This window comes from Bubalus kerabau, chromosome 15 (genome assembly GCF_029407905.1).
Source record: "Bubalus kerabau isolate K-KA32 ecotype Philippines breed swamp buffalo chromosome 15, PCC_UOA_SB_1v2, whole genome shotgun sequence".
Taxonomy (NCBI): Eukaryota; Metazoa; Chordata; class Mammalia; order Artiodactyla; family Bovidae; genus Bubalus; species Bubalus kerabau.
Genome location: NC_073638.1, coordinates 8,492,029 through 8,505,681, shown reverse-complemented (window position 1 = coordinate 8,505,681; position 13,653 = coordinate 8,492,029). Strand labels below are relative to the sequence as shown.

The 13,653-nt window shown below is 40.6% G+C and overlaps 1 long non-coding RNA gene across 2 annotated transcripts; it reads right to left on the bottom strand.

Annotated features, from left to right (window-relative positions):
* Positions 1-2,951: 2,951 nt before the first annotated feature.
* LOC129628179 (uncharacterized) lies at positions 2,952-10,574 on the bottom strand. 2 transcript variants are annotated; one of them, XR_008702737.1, is made up of 2 exons: positions 10,213-10,574; positions 2,952-5,643 (listed from the first exon to the last, which is right to left on the bottom strand). It is a non-coding gene; the product is annotated as an uncharacterized LOC129628179 (long non-coding RNA). The 2 variants fall into 2 exon arrangements; XR_008702736.1 differs by having other exon boundaries at positions 2,952-5,624; positions 10,213-10,531.
* Positions 10,575-13,653: the final 3,079 nt, after the last annotated feature.

Below are 13,653 nucleotides of genomic sequence, written 5' to 3'. Positions count from 1 at the left end.
GGAGCATACACCCTCCATCAGGAAATGAATGGCACCATCCATACCAGATGCTGTGGGGACCAGGGCAAGGAATGAACTCATGACTCTGCCATGTGCTCATATAAAATATCTTGCTTTTCCTCCTTTTTAAAAACTCCCATGGCTTCAGTAGCCTTCACCACTAAACAGAAATCCCCTACTCCCTTTTTATGTCTCTTCCCTAATGCAGCAAGATCTACTCCTCACTCCCCTTTCAAGTATTCAATTCTTTCTGATATTCTGTAATTCCCTACAGTTACAGCTGTTTTCCTTTCTTTCTTTCTCTCTTTCTTTCTTCTTCTCCCTCTTTCTCTTTCTCTTTCTTTCTTTCTCTTTTGTTCTTTCTTTCTCTCTCTCTTTCTAGCTTCCACATGCCCCTTTTGGTAGTCCTATTCTTTTCTCTAACTATGTGGAACCAATGCTTTTTACTGGATTCTGAAGGCACATCAAATGGCAGTGACTGACCAGAGGCATGAAAAGGATGCAAGACTGCTTCCTCTATCAAGAAAATGTCTTAATTTCATTATCTGAGGTTAGAATTGAAGATAAGAAGAGACATCACCAAATTGTCAATACACTCCCCAAAAGCTATGCTACTAAAAAAATATTTATTTATAGATGACTCATATGGAGAAAGCCAAGACACCAATAGTAAGAATATATCATGCCATTTTTATAAAAAGAGATACTTTTACATTTTTTAAGTAAACACATAATGAATAAATTTATTTCATTTCTATTATCTACATTTTCTAATTATCTTCAAATAAACATGTATCATGGATGGTTTTAAATTTCAATGGTGAGATGTTACCTCTGAATAGAGCACATCATATCTGGTTATGATGATAATCACAAATAAATGGCCTATTGAACAGATCATGACCAGCAAGCATTTGTTAGCCTCAGGTTGCTGGCAAAACCTGAGTGCCTGGCAGGGGAGTCTAGTAATTCCACATCTAAGCTCCCCTAAACTTTCCTTTCCTTGGCTTTCACATTTTCCAGGTCAAGTAGCCTCTACCACCCCAGTGAAAGTCCGGGCTTCCTTTTTTTATCTCTTTTCATTCTATAACAAAACCAAACTCTCTCTTCCTCGTTTCACATTTCTTCTTGATTCTCTCCTACCATTTCCAGACAGATCCACTATAATTTTTAAATGTCCGTATGTTCCTTTAGGTGAGATCTGGTGCTTTCTGTCTCATATAAGGTCAGTACTGTTTGACACTCGGATAAAATAAGTGGAAGTGCCTGCTCTGAACTAGAAACAGAAGTGTTTCCCCTGTGTTTTCTCCCAAGAAAAAAAATCTTAACATGATTAAATTTGTTTACAGCAGAACATAAATAAAAAATAGTACCTCATTAACAGATCATTCTAAGCAGACCCCTCCGAAATATATTTCCAGCTGATTGATTACAGGAAAAAGCAGAACACAAACTATAGTCATCAAAAAAGTGATTTCATGTTTTTTAAAAAGAAATACTAACAATGCTATCTAATCTATGTGGAAAATGAATTAACTTTGTCATTTGTTTGTTTGTTTTTTAATTTTTAATTGGAGGATACTTGCTTTACATTGTTGTGTTAGTTTCTGTCATACAACAACGTGAATCAGTCATAGGTGATACATCCTCTGTATTGCTCTTCATCCTGTTCACAACACCAATTGCCTCACTGTCCACACTGTCCACACCGTTCGTGAACCGGGGGTAGGCAAGAGGCTGGAAGGAGACTCAAGGAGCCAGAGGAACTGCAGACACATTTATTCTCTTCTGTTTGACGCAGTCAGCTATAGCAGCAGACATAGCATAACACAACATAACCGCATACAACCTCTCTGCTGGCGGACGCAGCAGCTGTAGCATAAAACGTGCTATATTCTCTCCCTCCTGGAGGACCCATCGGACACAGCCCTGATGCAGCAATAACGCTGCTGCTGTTTAAGGTGGAGCTCATGCATGCGGACAGCACAAACTAGTCCTGACTAAGCTGTTACCTCATGATGCACATACACAGTGCTCTAAATAATCTCAGCTGTTACACAGTGTTTTACAAAATGTGGAACAAGAGAGCCTGAACCTGCCATCTTGACTAATTTGCTCTCTCCCCAACCCTCCCTCTTGAGCTTCCTCACACCACCCCTGCTCCAGCCCTCTAGGTCATCACAGGGTACCAGGCTGAGTTCCTTGTATTATACAGCAACCTCCCACTAGCTATCTATTTTACGCACAGCAATGCATTATTTTTCAATGCTGCCCTCTCAATTCATCCCACCCTCTCATTCCCTGTGTCCACAAGTCCATTCTTTATATCTGGGTCTCTATTCCTGCCCTGCAAATAGATTCAGCAGTACCATTTTTCTAGATCCCATACATATGTGTTAATATGTGAAATTTGTTTTTCTTTTTCTGATTTACTTCACTTTGTATAAAAGGTTCTAGGTTTGTCTGCTTCAGTTCAACTGACTCAGTTTCATTCCTTTTTATGGCTGAGTAATATTTCATTGCATATATGTACCACAACTTCTTTATCCATTTGTCTATTGACAGACATCTAAGTTGATACTCCATCCTGACTATTGTACATAATGCCACAATAAACACTGGGGAATAGGTATATTTTTGAATTATTGCTTTCTCAGGGTATATGCCCAGTTGTGGGATTTCTGGGTCATAAAAATCTACAGATAATAAATGTTGGAGACAATGTGGAGAAAAGGGAACCCTCCTGCACTTTTGGTGGGAATATAAATTGATCCAGCCACTACGGAGAACAGTACAGAGATTCCTTTGAAAACTAGGAATAAAACTACTATATACACTCTTATTTGTTGATTTTATGTAAGTAAAGCTGGGGATGGGGAAGAAAACAACCAAATTTTTGGTGTGCTACTGCCTTTCACACACTGGCATAAATCACCATTCACACTAAAAAATAATGATCCATGAATTTTTTAATTAGTAGACTTTATAAAACAGTCTTAGGTTTACATAAAAATTGAAAACAAAGAGTTCTCCAATCCTTACATTTTTGTTTAAAGAAATATTCAAACACATCAGCTTCTCCAAGAGAACTGAAAATATATGTTCACATAAAAAGGTTCATAGCAGCGTGATTCATTAAAGCCAAAGAGTGGAACTACCCAAACACCTGTCAACTGATGAATGGAAAAACAAAAGGAATATTGTTGTCTAGTCACTAATTTGTCTGCCGTTCTTTTGTGACTTTATGAACTGTAGCCTGCCAGGCTCCTCTGTCTGTGGGATTTCCCAGGCAAGAATGCTAGAGTGGGTTGCCATTTTCTTCTCTAGGGGATCTTCTGGACCCATGGATTGAACCTGCATCTCCTACATTGGCAGATGGACTTTTTAACACTGAGCCACCAGGGAAGCCCAGTATTAGGACTACTGTCACGAATTTATGGAAGCCTAACTAATCCCTTTGAATTGGTGTCTCTGTTCCAAGGAACAGCTTCTTTCCCACTCCTGGCATCTCTGCCCCTGAACCTGTGCTTGGAGAGCAGGGGAGGTTAGTGTCTGTGCTGCTTTCTCCAGAATACCACATTCTCTCTCTAATGAAGCTCAACTTTTCCTTGAGGTTTTGGCAGTCTTTTGTGTTAGCTAGACATTTAAACTTAATCCTGCTTTAGGTGAACTCATTTCTTTACTATTGTGTCTAATATGTGTACTAGTATATCACATGCAGAACTGATACTGTCTGCCGGATCTCAGAGGCATAATAAATGGCAACGACTCATTAGAAGCAGGGAGAAAACTGCCAATTTTAGTAAAAAAAAAAAACTTCAGTAGCTGATTAATCTCCATTAGAGTATAAGAGATAGGCATTACATTAATAGAGCGCTTCTATAATCACTTCACAAGAAAAGATGTTCACAGTTTGTCACAAAGGGGAAAACAGGACACAAACAATGTGCACAGTGTGATCCCATTTTTGTACAGAGCTATCTATCTTGCTATCTCTAATTAGTGCCATAGTGAATTATTTTCTTCTTTTGATCTTACCTATTTTCCACTCTTTGTAAAGTGCACATACATGTTTCACATAATTCTTAAAATTCAAAAATAAAATGATACCTACCATATTTCTGAGACATTTGTAATGACTCTAATCTGACCACCCTACGCAAACGTTTATTAGGCTGGGAGTGGATATACAACCCTTCCTCAGTACTTGCAGGTAGGAGGGAGTCACAACAGGTAGGGAGAGGAGGGAGAAACTAAAATCACACAGGTGAGCTCTGCCTGCTCAGATCTTACGTTCTGACAAATTGATGCTCTGCATCAGAGATGTTGCTGACATCTTAGCAGACTAATCTGCCTGCCCTTGGATTTAGTCATTCTTTTATTAGGATTTCCCTGGTGGCTCAGATGGTAAAGAATCTCCTACAAAGTGGAAGACCTGGGTTCAACCCCTGGGTTGGGAATATCCCCTGGAGAAGGAAATAGCAACCCACTCCAGTATTCTTGCTGGAAAATCCCATGGACAGAGGAGCTTGGTGGGTTACAATATATCAGGTTGCAAAGAGTTGGTCGCAACTGAGAGACTAACACTTTCATTCTTTTATTTATTTTTAAATATTTATTTGGTTGCACTGGGTCTTAGTTGCATCATGTGGGACCTTTTTAGTTGCAGCATGTGGGATCTAGTTCCCAGATGAAGGATCAAATCCTCGCCCCCTGCATTAGGAGCTCAGAGTCTTAGCCACTGGACAACCAGGGAGGTCCAAATTTTCATCCTTTTCTTCAGTGCAGTTCAGTCACTCAGTCGTGTCCAACTCTTTGTGACCCCATGAACTGCAGCACACCAGGCCTCCCTATCCATCACAAACTCCCAGAGCTTACTCAAACTCATGTCTATCAAGTCGGTGATGCCATCCAACCATCTCATCCTCTGTTGTCCCCTTCTCCTCCCACCTTCAATCTTTCCCAGCATCAGGGTCTTTTCAAATGAGTCAGTTCTTTGCATCAGGTGGCCAGAGTATTGGAGCTTCAGCTTCAGCATCAGTCCTTCCAAGGAATATTCAGGACTGATTTCCTTTAGGATGGGCTGCTTGGATCTCCTTGAAGCCAAAGGGACTGTCACAGTTCAAAAGCATCAATTTGGTGCTCAGCTTTCTTTATAGTCCAAGTCTCACATCCATACGTGACTACTGGAAAAACCACAGCTTTGACTAGACTGACCTTTGTTGGCAAAGTAATGTCTCTGCAAAATTTTTAATAGGCTGTCTAGGTTGGTCGTAGCTTTTCTTCCAAGGAGCAAATGCCTTTTAATCTCATGCCTGCCGTCACCATCTGCAGTGATTTTGGAGCCCAAGAAAATAAAGTCTGCCACCGCTTCCATTGTTTCCCCATCTATCTATTCATCTGTTCTTTTCTTAAGCAACATTTATTGAATGGTCACTCCTGAGGATATTGTCCATATCTTCAAGCAGTTCACATGAACACCTACTTTTTTTGCCCACTTTTCATGTGAGCACAAGATATGGCTTGCTCTTCTGGGGTTCCCAGCTTCATCTTGCTGTTCATTTATGACTGCTGTTAGATCCTGAACAAGCTGCCAAATCTGGATGTGTTGTTAAAGGTAGATCCTGGTAGAGAGACAAGACCCTGAGGAAAAGAAACTCCTTAAGACACATGTCCTAGACATCCCCAGTTCCTCCCCCACACTCACCTTGTCTGTGGGGACAAGTGAGAGGATAGTAACATCAATAAGAAATAGTTTTTATTCATATCCCATACCTGCCCACATGAGATCCCTAATGACTGCCCGACCCCCACCCTCCACCCCCATCCCCTTCCACACCCCTCAAGTCAGGGCTGGCCTCGGGTGAGCTCAAGAATAGGTCTGCATCCGCCCTCCCTGTCTACTGTCCTCCACTGCCCATCAGGTGCTGGGGGCACCTCGATACTGTATGCACCCCCAGTGTCCTCTGAGGAAGCTCCAGGTTACTAAAAATATGTCAAGACCAACTTTATGTAACTTTAATTTTTAAAACTATGCTGAAGAAGATTTAATATTAGAGCAATTCATAGTGACACTTTTATAAACTGGAAAACATATTTAGTATTAAGAAAATAATATTCCAACCCCAATTTACAAGTCTGCTCAAGATAGATTGTATAGGAGGTTTGCTCAAAATAAGGTTCACTCAGGGTTAAAACAGCAAAAGAGCAATCACAGAGAGCTATAAGCCTGTACATGATTCTACTGCAGACCTGCCCTGAGCCATGCTCAGGGGATGAAGAATAAATAAGTCATTTGGGTGATGCTCTCTAAATGTGTCCCTTTGGAATATAATCCACATCTGCGAAGGAGCAGTTTTATGTGTGCATTTAGTGTTTATGCATTTTCTCTACTTGTAGGAAAAACCAGTGGAAACTAAAATGGCAAGGGTCAATTATTCAACTCTCTCCTTCCCACAACATAAAAATATAATCCCAAAATGACATTTCTCACACAGATTTATCTCACAGACATCCAGCAACTTACCCAAACTTGCACAATCCCCAACCTAAACAATTTTCTCACTTGTGGCATTTCGTTTCTTTGTTCCTCTAAAAAATTGTATTGAATTTTTCCTCTGGAAAATAAAATATACTTCCAAACTGAAAGCTTCAATGTTCAAGGCTATGCAACTCCTTTGGTATAAAAATGAAATTTAAGAAAATTCAAGACCCTTCTAGGCTGTATTGTTCCTAGAATAACACATCACAAAAGTTTCTCAATATCTTTGATGTTACAAAGCAACTCTAAAACTGCTGTGAATTTGCACATGAACTAATTACATGTGCATGTGCCTATCAACTGTGAAAAATAACAAAAAGGTATATTTTAATCACATCAGATATAAAATTGTTGGTGCAAGATCACCAAATTATGAATTCCAGAACAGGCAGTTTTATAGCTTTTAGCTAACCATGCACCTTCAGACTGTCAAGAATTAGAGTAGGAGATGGTATTTGTCAGAGCTTTCCCTACCCATGGGAGGGGTGGGGTATCCTTTCCCTGAGGCCCAGTGAAGAATGGCTTCTGGAACTAAATATACCTGCTCTGAGTTAGGAAAACATGGTATTGGCATCCTACTCATGACTGAAGAATCTAAAAACTGAGATGCTGGTTGGATTGACTTATAGAGCAGTGCAGTCTCTGGAAACATTTGGGGAGTAAGTGAACTCCCATTCATGCTGTGTCAAAGTTGCAGATTTCCTATGGACCATGTAAGAGAATGAGGAAGCACAATTATAGCTTCCTTAAGATTGTATCCTACAAGTTCTGCTTTTTAGTATGCTAGTTAATCTGTGTGTGTGTGTGTGTATGTATGTATGTATGTATGTCGGAGAAGGCAATGGCACCCCACTCCAGTACTCTTGCCTGGAAAATCCCATGGATGGAGGAGCCTGGTGGGCTGCAGCCCATGGGGTCTCGAAGAGTCAGACACGACTGAGCGACTTCACTTTCACTTTTCACTTTCCTGCATTGGAGAAGGAAATGGCAACTCACTCCAGTGTTCTTGCCTGGAGAATCCCAGGAGCCTGGGAGCCTGGTGGTCTGCTGTCTATGGGGTCGCAGAGAGTCGGACATGACTGAAGTGACTTAGCAGCATGTATGTATGTGTGTGTGTGTGTATATATATATATATGGGGGGGTATATATATACATAAATAGTAAGTGTTAGTCCCTCAGTTGTATCCAAAGTTTTAAGACCCTATGCATGGCAGCCCACCAGGCTCCTCTGTCCATGAACTTCTCCATGCAAGGATACTTGCATTGGTAGCCATTTCCTTCTCCAGATATATGTATACATCCCTCTAGTGCCCAGGTCTTTTCTGAGACCCTCTTCCAGTTGGAATCTATCACAAATAATTAAGGCTTCAATTTTCCTCTAACCCCTGGCTGGCTGGCTAACTCTCTGAGGCTGAGTTTAGTATTGGATAGGACTGGATAGGAGTAGATTGGATTTCACTCCCCCTCTTGAGGACAGAATTCCTTGGCTCTTGTTGTTCTCACCTACCCGATCATGAGAAGGGGCATTCTCCAGCAGTCCCACACTCGTGTTTTCCTCTATGTTTATCCCAATCATTTCTTGTCTCTTTACATTGCAATGGTAGGCTGCCTCCTGCTCTAGTATTTGCACGGAGATAAACTATAGTTCTATGAGTTTGCTCTGGTTAGTAAATAAGTTTCAGAAGCGTCTGACCAGGACTTGCTTCTGTTTGATACTTTCCTAGCCTGTTGCTTCAGAGATGGGAAGTAGATCATGCATTTCTCCCTGTCAACCTGTTTCCTCAGCTGTTTGAGTTCTCCAGACTTTAAGAAACCTTTTCTATGAAATGCTTCTCTTTTTCCAAACATTTTTCCTCCTGTACCTGACTCCTCTATGATGTCCATTTCCCATGGTTGTTTCTTTGCCATCTTCTCAGGGTTAGGTGAGTTTGGATTCCTCTTTGTTTTTAATTTCTACTTGCCTTACTAGCAATCCCATTCCTTTACTATCCAATACGAAATTAACACTTTGCCAGATTGAAGCATCATTTTCTCTCTCTTTCCCATTGTTTTATGTATTAGTTACGCTTTATTTGTTGCAAGTTATAAATTCCCATATATTAAGAGAAAAGAGAGATTATATTAGTAGGATACAGAGTAATCCCTAAAATTGAAAAGGAATTGAACTACAAAGCCGAGGAAAGAAAAGAGTATGGGCTGCTCTGGGCTCTCAGCAGCAGCTGTTGGGTGTGTCTACCCTAGAGCTCAGTGGGTGGGAGGAACTCTATGCACAGACAATTTCATCACAGAGTTATCTGCAATAGACGGAGGTCGGGGGGTGGAAAGGACCCAAGTGTGCAACAGTCACCCCTACTGGTTAAGTCCATTTTTGCAAATATATAACAGTGAGTTACTGTGAGACCATTTCAAATATTTATAAAAAGCTCTATGAAAACATGAGAAATGCTTTATGGTAAAATATAATGTGGAATGTACTTTATAAAATGTAAAAACATATGCATAACAAAGCTATCATTTGTGATAAAAGTGGAAAACGTATACACATCATATTTATGTGACTGTATTTAAAGTATCTGTTGAAGGATACACAAAAATTAATCAATGGTTATCTATTGGGATTAGGGGTAGAACTGAACAGATATCATGCACAAATGGGCAAAATAATTTATCATATATCTTTTCTTAATTTTTTAACTGTAAGACTGTATTACTTATTCAAAACATCATACACTGTATATATATGTGTGTGTGTGTGCACATATACATGCATATATTAATGAAAGGCAATATACCAAGATAGTTAAGAGTAGATAATTTTCTTATTTCCACATGTCATCTAGATATCCTCTAAAGAAAAAAAAAAAAAAAAAGTTTCTTGGACAAGAGAGGAAGCCAAATATTTTATCCTTTTAAAAAAAAAAAAAAACTAACTCCTTGTCAGACAAGCTAGAGTGAATAAAGTTCTAAGAAAGGAGAAGAAAAGTATCATTTGTGGAGTTTCAAAGAAGTGTCAATAACTATGCCAAGGACATCACAAGCTTTTCTCTTGGGCAGCCAAGCCAGAGCATCAGGAAGGACTCGAAACAAAACACTGTTTCCATGAGTCTCTCTCATATACTACTATAGACTGTGCTCCTCAAACCTGATTATCTGCATCAGTTACTTGAGAACCTGGTCAAAATGCAGATTCCAGCTCTAAAGATCAGGGCGGGGGGTGGGGGCGAGGTGGGGTGGTGCTGTGATTCTGTATTTCCAACAAGCTCCCAAGTGATACTGGACGCTGCTGACCAGCAGACCATGCTTTTGAGTAGCAAAGTTCTGCTGTCAGTACTCCTAACTGCTGTAGCTGCTGCTGCTCCTAAGTCGCTTCAGTCGTGTCCGACTCTGTGCGACCCCAGAGACGGCAGCCCACCAGGCTCCCCCGTCCCTAACTGCTGTAGGAATATATATAAATACTTCTAATGCAGCTGAGTCCCCACTTGGAACTGGACCTCAGAGCAGCCCACAGGCAGAAATGATTAGCGATATTATTTTACTTAAAACTTTTAATTTAGAGAAAAATAAAATAAAAATAAATAAGAGATATAAAACAAAAAGATGTATTTTTATGGCCCTTGAAGCATCTTGTAAAACACCTCAGTAAAAGTTGACTGCTTTGGAAAAACAAGTACCTTGCCATTCCAGCCTGAACTGGGTCTTTAACAGCACTTAGGTAGAAGAAGAAATTCTCGTTCCCATGGAATTAGGGGTCCTCCGCAGCCAGATATGGTGCCACTGAGACATTTAGCTTCCAGTCTAAGCTCGGACATTTGGGAGCAGCATTCCTTAGGCTGGTCATTTCCGCCTCGGAGTATCAAGATTCCTCATGTCTGAAGTGTGGCTACTGAGCTACTGGTGAGAGTGTCTGGGCGGGGACTTCTGAAGCCGATGCAGCTGATTGGACACTGTGGAGGACTTCCACGCGTGCGCTTTATCCTCAGAGCCTACGGGAGGACTGAAGGCTTCAACATAGGAGAATAGCACAAGGCTACGCCGGGGGACTGGCGCAAGAGGACGAGGAGAACCCTACAGTTCACGTTAACAATTGGCCAAATGATGTTTAACTCTGTGCAGCTGCCAGAGTTAAGGCAAATTTCAATTACTGTCACCAGCAGAAGAGAGTCATTCCAAAAAGCCAGGCAGGACCTCTGTTTACTCTTCAAACAAATGGTTGGGTTTAGCAAACAAAGCTTTGATTAGAGGCCATTATGGAATATCGGTTATTGCAAGTGTTTAAATTTTTATAGATCTGCTTGAATTTTATTACATAAGCATTCCACGTCTGTGACTAAAACTCAGGGCTTTCATATGCTAAGGCCTGTGATCAAAGCATAAAATGTGATTCTCATTAACACTTCCTCTTGAAATTAATAATTACTACTATTACTTATTATGTAATCCCTTCTGTACCAGGTGCTTTACATGCATTGTCTCCATTTACTCTCACAGCAACGGCAATGAGATAGATATTGCTATGCCCATTTTATAAATAAGAAAGCAGACTCAGGAGGTTAATTAACTGGGCAGAGGTTGTATGGTTGGTTGAGCTCGATTTTGAACTCTGCTCTGACTTCTTGGCTCTTAACCTCTTGCTCATTTAAAGCAGAAACAAAGGACAGACGTGAATTTGTCAGCTGTTCATCACTCAGAAATCACCTGGTATTCCACCTATAACTACCACACACACAGAGTAAAGTGTGAACTCAATCTGTGAGCAGCCATGACTGTATCACATACTTGGTGAGAAGAGTCACAGTGTGAGTGACACGTCAGGTACTTTTAGAATATTTGTCAAAGAATGCATAATCTGGTATACAATCTTTTTTATATTATCAGTTTATACTTCTCTTTCGATGCGTATAGTTAATGTTTCAATATGTATCCAAATAAGTATGTTTGCTGTCGTATGGTAGATATTGGATATCTATGAATTCAGTTATCTCCTGTGCATGCTTAATTTGAGGGTCATAGGTCTGTGCATAGATCTTGTCTGATTGTTTTTTAAATACAAAGTTAACAGACTGATAAATAATCTGTGATTGTATTTCATAGGTACCATAGTGACATCTTGTGGGAAAAACATGGTGAGTTGCCACTGTGCATTTCTGAATGTTGCAAAACTACTTTGTCTCTTTATGAAGTGGAAATGGTCATCAGACTCCATTTGATCATAGAAATACAGTTTGGTCCTATACAAATTTAAGATAACAGCATTTCATACCCATTTCAGATACATTGAAAAATAAAAAACTCTTTCTGAATCATGAGTAGTCTAAACTGATAGAGTTGTGGGACATGATACTGAAAGAAATACTGCATGAGTTTTATATCTGTAGACATTTAAAAAGTTATCTTGTTTCTGTTTTCAGAATGTAAATGAAAATTTCCTCTGGGGATGGTTCAAAATAATTTAATGTAAAAGCAGAGAGTATTAAATTTTCTCCATGATAGAATTCTTATTTCCCCAGGATATCTTTTAAAGGATGCAAAAAATCAAGACATATTAGCACAAGATTGTCTACCAAGTACAAAGCAAGTAACCAAATTATTTATTGAGTGCTCACTATGTACAAGGTATTATGAAAACTTGCTCTTTTTTTCCCCTTACTAAAATCTATTGCTTTTATCAGCTGGCTAGAGAATGTTTGTTAATGAGGCTGAGGGTTGATTTTATTCACATGGCCATGGGTTTTCTTGTTTTGCTTCCTGGTAAATACAGTTGAAGAAGGCAATGGCAACCCACTCCAGTACTCTTGCCTGGAAAATCCCATGGATGGAGGAGCCTGGTAGGCTGCAATCCATGGGGTCGCTAAGAGTCTGGCACGACTGAGCAACTTCACTTTCACTTTTCACTTTCACACATTGGAGAAGGAAATGGCAACCCACTCCAGTGTTCTTGCCTGGAGAATCCCTGGAACAGGGGAGCCTGGTGGGCTACCATCTGTGGGGTCGCACAGAGTCGGACGTGACTGAAGCGACTTAGCAGCAGTAAATACAGTTGACCCTAGGTAACTAAGAAGGACTGATTCCAGGGCGCGTGCACACACACACACACACACGCACACACACCTTCCCCCATGGATACCAAAATCCACAGACACTCAAGTCCCTTATATAAAATGACAAAGGACAGTTGGCTGTTGATACCTGCAAGTTCAACACTGCAGATCAAAATCCACAGATGGGGAAGCTGCAGTTACGGAGGGCTGACTGTAGTATGACATCGTGGAAAGACAGTGGTCTTTTAAATCAAATATTGAATGTTTTTCTTTTCTCTCTCTTTTGACTAGATCCTAGATACACACACATTTTTTTCCTTACTCTCTTATTTATCCATTATATGTGTGTATTCTTTGACTAGTATTTTTTAATACTATGAGATATTTTTAAAGTTATTACCTTAACCTGGGAAGACAAAGCAAATATTCTTTTTATTATATTTAATCTATATAATGTCAGAACAGATGTATTTACTGACTGTTAAAGGGCCACTTCCAGATAAACTCATTTTCACCTCCTTTACTCTTGCCTGGAAAAGCCCATGGACGGAGGAACCTGGTAGGCTGCAGTCCATGGGGTTGCTGAGGGTCAGACATGACTGAGCGACTTCACTTTCACTTTTCACGTTCATGCATTGGAGAAGGAAATGGCAACCCACTCCAGTGTTCTTGCCTGGACAATCCCAGGGACGGCGGAGCCTGGTGTGCTGCCGTCTGTGGGGTCGCACAGAGTCGGACACGACTGAAGCGACTTAGCAGCAGCAGCAGCATTCAGATCAGATCAGATCAGTCGCTCAGTCGTGTCCGACTCTTTGCGACCCCATGAATCGCAGCATGCCAGGCCTCCCTGTCCATCACCAACTCCCAGAGTTCACTCGTCCATCGACTCAGTGATGCCATCCAGCCGTCTCATCCTCTGTCGTCCCCTTCTCCTCCTGCCCCCAATCCCTCCCAGCATCAGAGTCTTTTCCAATGAGTCAACTCTTCGCATGAGGTGGCGAAAGTACTGGAGTTTCAGCTTTAGCATCATTCCTTCCAAAGAAATCCCAGGGCTGATCTCCTTCAGAATGGACT